The sequence below is a fragment of the Odocoileus virginianus genome, chromosome 12, assembly GCF_023699985.2.
Source record: "Odocoileus virginianus isolate 20LAN1187 ecotype Illinois chromosome 12, Ovbor_1.2, whole genome shotgun sequence".
In the NCBI taxonomy this organism is placed as follows: domain Eukaryota; kingdom Metazoa; phylum Chordata; class Mammalia; order Artiodactyla; family Cervidae; genus Odocoileus; species Odocoileus virginianus.
In genome coordinates, this window is record NC_069685.1 from 29,684,406 (window position 1) to 29,696,927 (window position 12,522).

Sequence of the window (12,522 nt, forward strand, 5' to 3'; positions counted from 1 at the left end):
GCCAACTTTTTCACTCTCCTCTTTCACTTTCTTCAAGAGGTTCTTTAGTTCTTCTTCACTTTCTGCCATAAGGGGGGTGTCATCTGCATATCTGAGATTATTGGCATTTCTCCCAGCAATCTTGATGCTTGTGCTTCTTCCAGCCCAGCGTTTATCATGATGTACTCTGCATATAGGTTAAAATAAGCAGGGTGACAATATACAGCCTTGACAATATACAGTACTCCTTTTCTATTTGGAACCAGTCTGTTGTCCCATGTCCGGTTCTAACTGTTGCTTCCTGACCTGCAGACAGGTTTCTCAAGAGGCAGGTCAGGTGGTCTGGTATGCCAATCTCTTTCAGAATTTTCCACAGTTTATTGTGATCTATACAGTCAAGGCAAATCATAGCCATAAGCAGAAATAGATGTTTTTCTGGAACTCTCTTGCTTTTTCAATGATCCAGCAGATGTTGGCAATTCGATCTTTGGTTCCTCTGCCTTTTCTAAAACCAGCTTGAACATCTGGAAGTTCACGGTTCACCTATTGCTGAAGCCTGGCTTGGAGAATTTGAGCATTACTTTACTAGTGTGTGAGATAAGTGCAATTGTGTGGTAGTTTGAGCATTCTTTGGCATTCGGGATTGGAGTGAAAACAGACCTTTTCCAGTCCTGTGGCCACTGCTGAGTTTTCCAAATTTGCTGATATATTGAGTGCAGCACTTTCACAGCATCATCTTTTAGCATTTGAAATAGCTCAGCTGGAATTCCATTATCTCCACTAGCTTTGTGTGTAGTGATGCTTCCTAAGGCCCACTTGACTTCACATTCCATGATGTCTGGCTTTAGGTGAGTGATCACACCATTGTGGTTATATGGGTCGTGAAGATCTTTTTTGTAAAGTTCTTCTGTGTTTTCTTGCCACCTCTTCTTAATACCTTCTGCTTCTGTTAGGTCCATACCATTTCTGTCCTTTTTTGAGCCCATCTCCCTTATTGAGCCCATCTCCCTTATTGCATGCCGATTATATGCATATGAGAATACTTGATGTTTCCCAGAGTTCCCTGAAACTGTTCCTTTCTTTTTTTAAACTCCATATTTCAGTTTGAAACATTCGATTTTCTCTTTATTCATGTTCAAATATTTTACTTACTAGGTTCTAATTTACTGATGAGTGCACCTTTGGAAATTTCACTTTGGGTATCTAATTTTTCTGTTTTAAATGTGCATTTGGTTTATTTTTACAGTGTTTATTTAGTTTTACACTGGCTCTTTCATTACCTTTATGTTGTCTTCTTAAATAGTTAAAAACACATTTTAATAGATCTTTAAAAATTATTTCCCGCTAGTTCCCTTAAATCTTACAATTCTAAGTCTATTTTAACAAACTTTCTTCTTCTTATTTTTATTATGGGACACAGTTTTCTGCTTCTTTACATATCTAGTAGTATTTCATTGGATTTTGGACATGATGAGTGTTATGTCAATGTATGTTTAAGTTTATTGTCTTCCTTTTGTGAACTTTGAGGTTTTTCATGGCAGCCAATTAATTTATTTGCACACTAGCTTGATTTCATTTGATGGTTGTTTTTAAGTGTAAGTAGGGTAAAAATAAAGAAGGTTTTATTTATGAGTTAGAATAGTACTACTCCAAAGTCACAACTTCTGAAATCTATTCAGCATCAAGCTGCTTAGGGAGGACTCTTCACTCCCACTTTCTGGAATCTGAACATTTTTCAGTCGTGTCTGTCCATATACGTATGTGTCTGTGTGTGCACACCTCCCCAGCTCAAGCTACTGTTGACTGTTCTTTCCCTTATGTTACGGACTCTTTCCCACAGCATCAGCAGTTTAGTATTCACCAACAATACAAGGGAAGGCTGCTAGGACTCTTTTTCTGTACAGGTCCCTTTTTTCCTACCCTGCAAACTTCTGTCACGCAAGTAGCCTTGAACATAGTGTTCTTAGCTCAGTGAGACTTCCATGATTTAGTTTTCCTTTCACTGTGCCACAGTCCAGAAAGTGATGGTTGCAAGTCTGGATAAAACTGTAGCAAATCTCTTCTTTCCCTTCTACTTTAAATAATTGCCCTTCACCATCTAATGCTTACTGTATCAAAAATAATTATTTTAGTATATTCTGTCTAGATTTATAGTTGTTTATCATGGAGAATCTAGTCCTGTACTAGTTACTTCATCATTGATGGAACTAATATACTCTCTAGGAGGTCTTTTAACTTATCCAACAGTGTATTTTATAAATGTCAGATTTCTTTGACATCTCCTATCTTATTATTTTTAATTATTGCAAATGTGCATTATGAAATATCACAAATTTTTATTTAAAAAGTAATATTTTATGTCTCATTTGACAACTCAGTGCAGCCTCCCAAATTTCTTATAAATTAGAAGTTGTAAGAAGGTCATTTTTGCTTGGTTTATAGTTTTTTGGTAAGCACTAAAATTCTAGCTCATGCTCTTAGCCTAAATAGTAATCCCTGAAAACAAACCTTACATTTCAACAATAATAACAAATAGCATATAATTAAGCCTATGAAAAGTGTTATTTCCTTTTATGTAATAAAAAGTATTATTTCTTTTTATTTTCTTTCTCACTCTGTTCCTATTGTCTGGATTAAGGTTTATTTTCTTCATTTCCAGATAACTCTGTGAATATTTCAATAATTGTATTTTCTATGTGGTAAGAATTATAATACAATATAGAAAATACAATTATTTGTATTTTATAAATTAGTTTTGCTTTTATATTTTTTGTATTTCTTTGTATTTATGTTTATATTCTATTTTTTGCACCTCCATCAGCTAGTATAGTACCTGGATAATATAGATCCTAAACACATATATTTGTTGACTATGATTTATGTATGAAAAAAATATTGTCTGCCCAATGTGAGTGTGCATCAGTTTCCTGTGGGAAACCTTTAATGGGAAGGTAAATTGTGAAGGGAAGTTCATTTCATAAGCAAGGAAAATGGAAAAAAAAGAGTTGTTTAGATAACCTTCCAACTGTAATTGATCTATAATTACCAAATCATATAATTTTATTGATGAAACATATATTTCAATTCAATAAGACTTAGCAAATCATTTGGTTAGGGTATGTATTCCTAGAAATAGTGCCATTATATGTATTTATTTTTACTCATTGAATATGAAAATTATTTTAGTGATTCTACATCTACAATCCTCATTTATAACATGAAAAAACTGATATCCATGTATTCAGTCACCTAGGTTGAACAGTTTTTGTTTTATTGTGTTCTGTTTTACAAGTTCTATATACTCTGATGGAAAAAAAAATATGTGAATGAAGAAGTCAGATCATATATGATATATATTTATGACTTTGTTATCCTAACAGACATTGAAGAAAAATTTTACAGACTTAGCTTCTAGATTGCATTAGCATAAAAAATAAAGTTGGATTTTCCATGTAAACCTTGAAAACAAATATTAATGCAAAGAAAGGGTGAAATTCTTTAAGACTAACCAGGGAGGGAGAGGCAGTAAAAATGAAATATTTTACAGTGGAGAAAAAATAGATAAATAAAAAATTGATACTTCAGTCACTATAAATATAATATAATATGATATAATATGTGTATACAACAACATTTCTATGAAAACCTACAAGACCTTCTAGAACTAACACCCAAAAAAGATGTCCTTTTTATCACAATGAATGGGAAAGATTAGAGATCTCTTCAAGAAAATTAGAGATACCAAGGGAACATTTCATGCAAAGATGGGCACAATAAAGAATAGAAGTGGTATGGACACGACAGAAGCAGAAGACATTAAGAGGTGGCAAGAATACACATATCTATACAAAAATTATCTTCATGACCCAGATAACCATGATGGTGCAATCACTCACCTGGAGCCAGATTTCTTGGATTGCAAACTCAAGTGGGCCTTAGGAAGCATCTAATAGGAACAAAGCTTATGGAAGTGATGGAATTCCAGCTGAGCTATTTCAAATCCTATAAGATGATGCCATTAAAGTGCTACACTCAAAATGTCAGCAAATTTGGAAAATTCAGCAATGATCACAGGACTGGAAAAGGTCAGTTTTCATTCCAATCCCAAAGAAAGGCAGTGCAAAAGAATGTGCAAACTACCACACAATTGCACTCATCTCACATGCTAGCAAAGTAATACTCAAAATTCTCCAAGCTAGTCTTCAACAGTAGGTGAACCAAGAACTTCCAGATGTTCAAGCTGGATTTAGAAAAGGCAGAGGAACCAGAGAAACTGCCAGCAGAAAATGAAGAGGGACGGAAGTAAAGAGCATATTGTCACCCTGCTTATTTAAGTTATATGCAGAGTACATCATGCAAAATGCTGGTCTCGATGAAGCACAAGCTGGAATCAAGATTGTCGGGAGAAATATAAATAACCTCAGATACACAGATGACACCACCCTATTGGCACAAAGTGAAGAAAAACTAAAGAGCCTCTTGATGAAAGTGAAAGAGGAAAGTGAAAAAGTTGGCTTAAAACTCAACATTCAGAAAACTAACATCATGGCATCTGGTCCCATCAGTTCATAGCAAATAGACAGCAAAACAACGGAAATAGTAACAGATTTTATTTTCTTGGTCTCCAAAATCACTGCAGAAGGTGACTACAGACATGAAACTAAAAGACACATGCTCCTTGGAAGAAAAGCTATGACAAAAATAGGCAGCATATTAAAAAGCAGAGCTATTACTTTGCCAACAAATGTCTGCATAGTCAAAGCTATGGTTTTTCCAGGAGTCATGTATGGATGTGAGAGTTGAACCATAAAGAAAGCTAAGTGCTTATGAATTCATGCTTTTGAACTGTGGTGTTGGAGAAGACTCTTGAGAATCCCTTGGATTGCAAGGAAATCAAACCAGTCAATCCTAAAAGAAATCAATCCTGATTATACATTAGAGGGGCTGATGCTGAAGCTGAACCTCCAATACTTTGGCCACCTGATGTGAAGAACTAACTCATTACAAAAGACCCTGAGGCTGGTACAGATTGAAGGTAGGAGGAGAAGAGGACAACAGATGATGAGATGATTGGATGGCATCACCAACTCAATGGACATGAGTTTGAGCAAGTTCCGGGAGATGGTGAAGGACAGGGAAGCCTGGCGTGATGCAGTCATGGGGTTGCAAAGAGTCAGAGATGACTGAGTGACTGAACACCACCACCATCACCAGTTTTAAAAGTAACTTTCACTAGCTTACTGAGAACTAACTGAAGACTCACAGGAAAACTCTTCTACAAGCAAAGTTGTAAGAAAGATCCTCATGGAGTTGAATAAGAAGGGAAGCCAAGCAATCATGTCTGGATCTGTGCTCAGGGGAGGATACAAAGAAGAGGAGTGGGACTATTCAGGTGGAGATATTCTCTGGGTAGTGAATGATTCAGGCCACATATTGGGTGCCCCAATCCTGGGGTATGAAACCAGGAAGACAAGTCCCCTTAACTGTCTTGAAAACCAGTGGGCCTAACAGGAGAGCTGTAAGAAACCTAGACTCCACAAAGAAGAGTGTGCACTCACTTGCTTACCCCTGAAACAAGGCAGAGGAAGCAGATTAATACTGCAAGTGACTTTGGCAGGTTTTCTGCAACCAAAACCAGTATGGAGGCCCACATGAGCTGAGTACCTGCTTGGTCCCACACAGTCTGCAAGACAGCTCCACAGAAGGGTGAGAGACTGCAATAGCCTGTGCCCTGGCCCATGTCAAGTGCCCCCTCTAGCCTCTCTTGCACTAGTACTGCTCCCCTATCAAGTGAAGATGCCAGTATTGGGAGTGGGGGCGGAAACAAACACTCAGAACAGGGCCAGCTCAGGCTTGAACCTCAGGGCTTCTCTCCCAACAATTTCTGCTCCCAGGGGCTGGTGTTGACCACTGAGCAGAAAAGAAGCCATGGTTCACACAGAGCTCTAGCTCCAGCCTCTCTATCTTTACTCCCACCTCCTACCAAAGTGCTAGCTGCCAGCACACCCCAGGGAAAGAGGTGACTCATGCTCATCTCAGATCCAGGTCTTACCCCAAAGTCTCTGGGTACACACAGACTGTACTGGGACACACCCACCCAAGGATACCCTGCAAGACTGGGATAGGCAACTGTTTTAACTAAACTCATAGAGACAGAGAAAGTTAGGCAAAATGAAAAGACAGAGAACTTGTTTCACTCAAAAAGATGAAAAAAACCCTCAAATAGCAACTAAGGATATGCCAAATAAAGGGTTAATTTCCAAAATTCACAAACAGCTTATACAATGTAATATTAAAAACACAAACATCAGGATTACAAACTGAATAGAGATCAAAGAAACGTTTTAAGTGAAGATATGCAGATGTCCAATAGGCATCTGAAAAAATACTCAATATCTCTAGCTATCAGAGTAATGCAAATCAAAACCACAATGAGATGTCACTTTACACCTGTTGGAATGTCTATCACCTAAAGTCTACAAATAACAAATACTGGCAAGGATGTGGAGAAAAGGGAACCCTAGTATACTGTTGGTGGGAATGTAAATTGGTACAACCACTATGGAAAACAGTATGGAAGTTTTTCAGAATACCAAAAATAGCTTATCTTGTGAGCCAGCAACTCCATTACTAGGTATGGATTTGAAGAAACTGGAAATGTTAATTCAAAAGATACATGCACCCCAATGTTCACAGCAGCATTATTTACCATAGCCAAGATATGGAAGTAACCTAAGTGTCAATCAACAGATGACTGGATAAAGAAGTGGCATTATACACATATTCAATTATATATATAATTGAATAGGTATATATAATGTGAATTACATATATATACAATTTAATTTTACTCATCCTCTGTCATCCCCTTCTCCTCCTGCCCCCAATCCCTCCCAGCATCAGGGTCTTTTCCAATGAGTCAACTCTTTGCATGAGGTGGCCAAAATACTGGAATTTCAGCTTCAGCATCAGTCCTTCCAATGAACACCCAGGACTGATCTCCTTTAGGATGGACTGGTTGGATCTTCTTGCAGACCAAGGGACTCTCAAAAATCTTCTCCAACACCATAGTTCAAAAGCATCAATTTTTTGGCGCTCAGCTTTCTTCACAGTCCAACTCTCACATCCATATGGACAGGGAGGCCTGGCGTGCTGCGATTCATGGGGTCTCAAAGAGTCAGACACGACTGAGTGACTGAGCTGAACTGAACTGAATTTTACTCAGCCATAAAAAGAATTAAATTCTGCCATTTGCAACAACATAGATGGACCCAGATAGTATTATTCTTAGTGAAGTAAGTCATACAAAGACAAATACTGTATGTTATTATTTTTCTATGGAATCTTGAAAAATAAAAAAATGAATATATATAGCAGAAAAGACACAGAATCACAAGTATAGAAAACAAAAACCAACAAATGGTTACCATCAGAAAGAGGGAGGGGGAAGGGTGAGATAAAGGTATGGGATTAAGAGCTACAAGCTATTATTAATACGTAAAAATAAATGAGCTACAAAGATATTTTGTACAGCACGGGAATAGCCATTATTTTAAAATAACTTTACATGGCGCATAATCTTAAAAATATTGAATACATTTTAAAAAAAGAAGCACTACGTTATTCACCCAAAACTAATAAATATTATAAATATACTACATGTCAATTAAAAAAAAACTTCAAAAAAGATTGGAATTTGACAGGGTTATTTTCTGGGAAGAAACAGCAGGACAGAGAAAGAGACTTTCATTTTGAGCCTTTCTTATCATTTGAACTATGTTTTTGTCATATATCTGTATTATTTCTTTATTTTATAAAAGGAAAAATTATTTGAGATATGTCATAAAATTATAAATTATTTAAAATTATCATTCATCCAGAAAATAATTGAAGTGAATATAATAGGACTTTTGGATTCATGTTTCTAATTCTTTGTAGAGTAAACTAATTTGCTTTTTTAGTGCTGTTCCTTCTGTTTGGTATATCTGATGTGACTGTTTCAAACAGTGTGTGGAACAACAAAATGCAGTCTTGAATAATGATGACATTAGCTACATAACTATTTCTATTTCATTAAAGCCAGATGCTGTCCTAACAACTCCTGTGTCTAATTTAAATGTAGGTGAGAATAAAGAGTAAATTAAGAAGATAGTAATTTACATAAATAATTAGGCTCAAATCAAAGAAAGGGACAACTACAGAATTAACTATCAGCAATCACCTTTGAATAAAGCCACCTTTTATCATTTGGAAATTTGAATATCAGACACCTTATAGAGATTTGACTATTACAGGTTACTTTGGGAAATAAAACTAGTTTCAAAAAGAATAATATTTTTATGATTATATTTATTTGGAAGTATTTTTTTCCAAACTGTGACAGTCACTCACTCATGTCCAACTCCTCTTTGTGATGCAGTGGACTGTAGCCCGTCAGGCTCCTCTGTCCATGGAATTCTCCAGGCCAGAATACTGGAGTGGGTTGCCATGCCCTCCTCCAGGGGATCGTCCCAACCCAGGGATCGAACATGGGTCTCCTGCATTACAGGCAGATACTTTACCATCTGAGCCATGGAAAATAGCTATTTCCAAACTGTAGACTAATCTAATGTGACTCACATAACAACTCAAGCCAATCAAAGCGCCCATTATTTTTCAGCATATATATATATATATATATATATATATAGTTTATTAATACTTATTTTTACAACTAACAGACAACAAATAACCCTATAATTCTCAGTGAATATCAAAGAGAAGAGGACAAAAGATGAAAAAACTAAGACCTATATCAGAGGCAACAGACTATAGCTATTCACTACTAAATACCCTTACACAAATTATTAAATTGTAACATTAAAAACAACAGTGGTAATTGTTTTTGCTAACACAAAAATTCATTCCGAAAGGCAAGAGCAGCAAGAATATGATTTTTAAATTCTAAATCTCATCTCAGAGAATTGTTTTGTCTTGCTAATTCCTTGAGAAAGGAAAAATAATTTTTAAATATCTGAGCATAAACTATTGAAGACTAAATATAGAGATAAAGAAATAAAATAGTTGTATAAGTACATGACACAGTTGTTACCATGGTCACTCACAAAAGATAGTACAGATTAAAAACATCTCACACATGGCTCTGAGTCAAACTATGATTCAGCATAGGCTGTTTCTTATGAAGGGTCTTCTGTATAATTAATAGCTAGTTTTGATAAGTCAGTCCTTATCAATTCCACCAAATTAAACACAAACAAAATATAGCTGTACAGCCCAAAACAGAAATAAATAGAATTTTAAAGTGTTTAATTATATCATGTATAAGTAGTTCAATATTTATTTTTTTCTCTATCATAATTTGCTTTCTAGTAGATAGAAAAATCATAAGATAACTCGTTCTAAAATTTACACATTTGCTCATGTTTTCTTCAGCTAATGCTTTATGTTTATTGCAGGAAACAAAATTGAACATAAAACTATGTATATATACTGCTTGTCATAGATTGTGAAAAGCATTTTAATTTTCTCATATTCACAAAATGTGCTATGCTGTGCTGTGTTAAGTGGCTTCTGTTGTGTCTGACTCTTTGTGACCCCATGGACCGCAGCCTGCCAGGAGCCTCTGTCCATGGGATTCTCCAGGCAAGAAACTAAAGGAGGAGATGTGGAGGCTGGGAAAAGGATTATGTGATAACCTCTCATTCACACTAGCCCATTTCCTCCTGAGTTCACTCTGCGGCTGCTCAGCATGCTGAGGGTGGGGATGGTCCAACCTTGCCTCTGTTCTAGTTCTGAGGGAACAGAAAGGCAACTTGCAAGGCAAAGAAAACTTTGATCTTGGCACAGTGTGACTAAGAAACAGCACTCCACTTCGGAAAGGACCCCAGCAAGACATGGCCAACTCAAGTGAAAATATGGCACACAGTCTCCTAAAAGTGCAACCGATATTCCGACGGCCAACACAACATAAGCTGTCATCCTGAAGATTGCAAAACGGAACTGGGGATAACTGAAGTTTTTCCCTGAAAAGAGGGAGAATCTGTTGCCTCCTTTGGTTCCACCATCTTTACACAGAAGGCAAGGGGTTCCTAAGTAAAGCCAGCCAGAAAGAGAACAAACGTGAAAACGCGGAGAACTCTGTGTCTCTAAAGAGACCCCAGCTGTCAGTCAGAAGGAAAGGCAGCAAAACCAGGAAGGCATTGCTGCCAGCGATCTCAGAGCCCTTCACCCACCCAAGGAGCTTCTTGAAATAGTGTCCCCGAATGACCAGTGAAGGCAGGTAGGCAAATAGGATTTGGCAAATCCTGGCAAACAGGATTCCACAGGAAAAGGTAGAGAGGCTCGATGGAGCTGATTAAAGGACCGAGCAAGCGTCCAACAACCTCAACAGCAGCACCCACCACCCTGTTTTCTGATAATCAAACATCTCTGTGAAGACGCTAACGGGCAGCAGGGGACAGTCATCCCCATGGAGAGAGCACTTACCCAAGCTATCTTGAAGACAATCTTGCCCTTGGGGTCCTTGGACTCCAAGCTCTTCAGCAGTGACGTGAAGAGCACCTCGCAGGAGTTCTGGGACGCTGAACACGGACCAGTTGCCTCACAGGGTGGCCAACGTCACCAACCAGCCCGAGTTGGCCTCACGGAGCTCAGGGAGCCCACGCTCTGCAGCTCTATCTTCCACATTTTCTGCTGTGGCCACCTCCGGCCATCAGAGGGTCCAGGGCCGAGCTGCCAAGCAGCCCCCAGGAGGCGGGGCCCCAGTGGCTAAGTCTCGCTGATCCCCCACGAGGTGGCGGGCTCCTCCTAGGAGGGCACCATGACAGCAGGCGACCTTCTTGAACCGCACTGGGCGAGTGGGCGGGGCCAAGCTCCCGGCCAAAAGCGGGAGGAGCAGCCAAGTGAGGCTAGCGGGCTAGAGAGTCCCACGCGGGCGTGAAGCCCCAGCACGCGGCGCAGAGCTAAAATTCAGGCCTCCTGGTCCGCAGCCTGGCAACTCACACTCTGTTTTTGTTTTTTTTTTTTTTTAATTTTTACTAATATCAAGCAAAAGATCTAGGCTATATATATATATATATATATATATATATCTACCTGGTAGTTTGGTCACAGTAACTTCTGGGTATGGTCTATATTTCAAATATTTATAAAATAAGTCATTCAGCTGTTAACTGGAAAAAAAATGCACAACCTAAAAGATGAAAATTATGTTTGATTTGGTGAATTTCCTGAGGAGTAAAGCCTGGAAGAGGCATCCTAGGTGGCTCAGTGGTGAAGAATCCATCTGCCAGTGCAGGAGATATGGGTTCTATCCTGCATGAGGAGGATCCCCTGGAGAAGGAAATTGGCTGATACCCATTCCACTCTTCTTGCCTGGGAAATCCCATGGACAGAGGAGCCTGGCGGTCTAGAGTCCATGGGATGGTGAAGATTCAGACAGGACCCAGCTCGCACATAGCCTGAAAGATATCCTCCCAGATCGCACCGAGGGACTACTCTGAAGATGTAAAGGATGAGCCAGGTTATATAGAAGTTTTGCAACATAAACCAGGTAATCAGAACATCAAAAGATAACTGTTAATAGAAGAAAATAATACATTTCAATTTTTTTTTAAAGCTTTTCTAAGTATAGGAAGACGCAAGAGTTTGGACTCCTTGAATTTGTTCCTTTGATATGCACCTTGGCTAGCTAAGACCAGGATCCGGTTCTTCCCCGTCCTGAGTCTCCTCAGGGTGCACCATTGGGGGTTGCTGAGGAAAGCCCCCTTCTGTCCTTCCTGAGCTCCTCAGGGCTCACTGTCAGGGTCTGGTAGGCTGTGGCTGATGGCTAGAATGCCACAGCATCCTTTGTTTGCAAATGTGACAGGCATGATTTTTCATCCACAGAACAAATATTTGTCAAGATCCTACTCCCCTGGTGCCTCAGATGGAGCCTCCTGCCAGAGCAGGAGATTCAGGCAGGAGACGGGTTCATTCCTGGTTAGGAAGGTTCCCTGGAAGAGGAAATGGCAACCCACTCTAGTATTCTTGCCTGGAAAAGCCTGTGGACAGGGGAGCCTGACAGGCTACAGTTCATGGCGTTACAGAGCGTCAAACACTACTGAACACATACTACTGCTACTACTGCTACTAGTACCTGCCAGGCAAATCTGGGGGCTCTGGGAAATAGATTACTGAAAGAATAAATTACTTCTTGTGTTTACAGATGTATCCTCCACTGTTCTTCAGTTGCCTGACCAAGTCACCCCATTCGGATCCTTCTGAGAGCAGCAGAATTGTGAGTACCAGGAGTGATTTAAAATTTTAGCTCTCCTCTAAAATAGTCAGGCTACATATCATGACTTTATGTATAATAGTCATTCCCCACTTTGAAGGCAATGCAACATTCAAATGTGTTTCTCTTCCAAAGCATAGAAATAACTGAGTAAAGGGAAAAAAAAAAACAAAAAACTCCTAGGCATTTTATGCAGAATTTTTGTTTTTCTTCAGCTTTTTGACTTTCATCAATCCCCTTTGACATACAAAATAAAGATAGATACATAG

At 38.7% G+C, this 12,522-nt stretch overlaps 1 pseudogene; it reads right to left on the reverse strand.

The window, feature by feature from the left end:
- Positions 1 to 9,681: 9,681 nt before the first annotated feature.
- Positions 9,682 to 10,665, reverse strand: LOC110144207 (monocarboxylate transporter 10-like; annotated as a pseudogene).
- Positions 10,666 to 12,522: the final 1,857 nt, after the last annotated feature.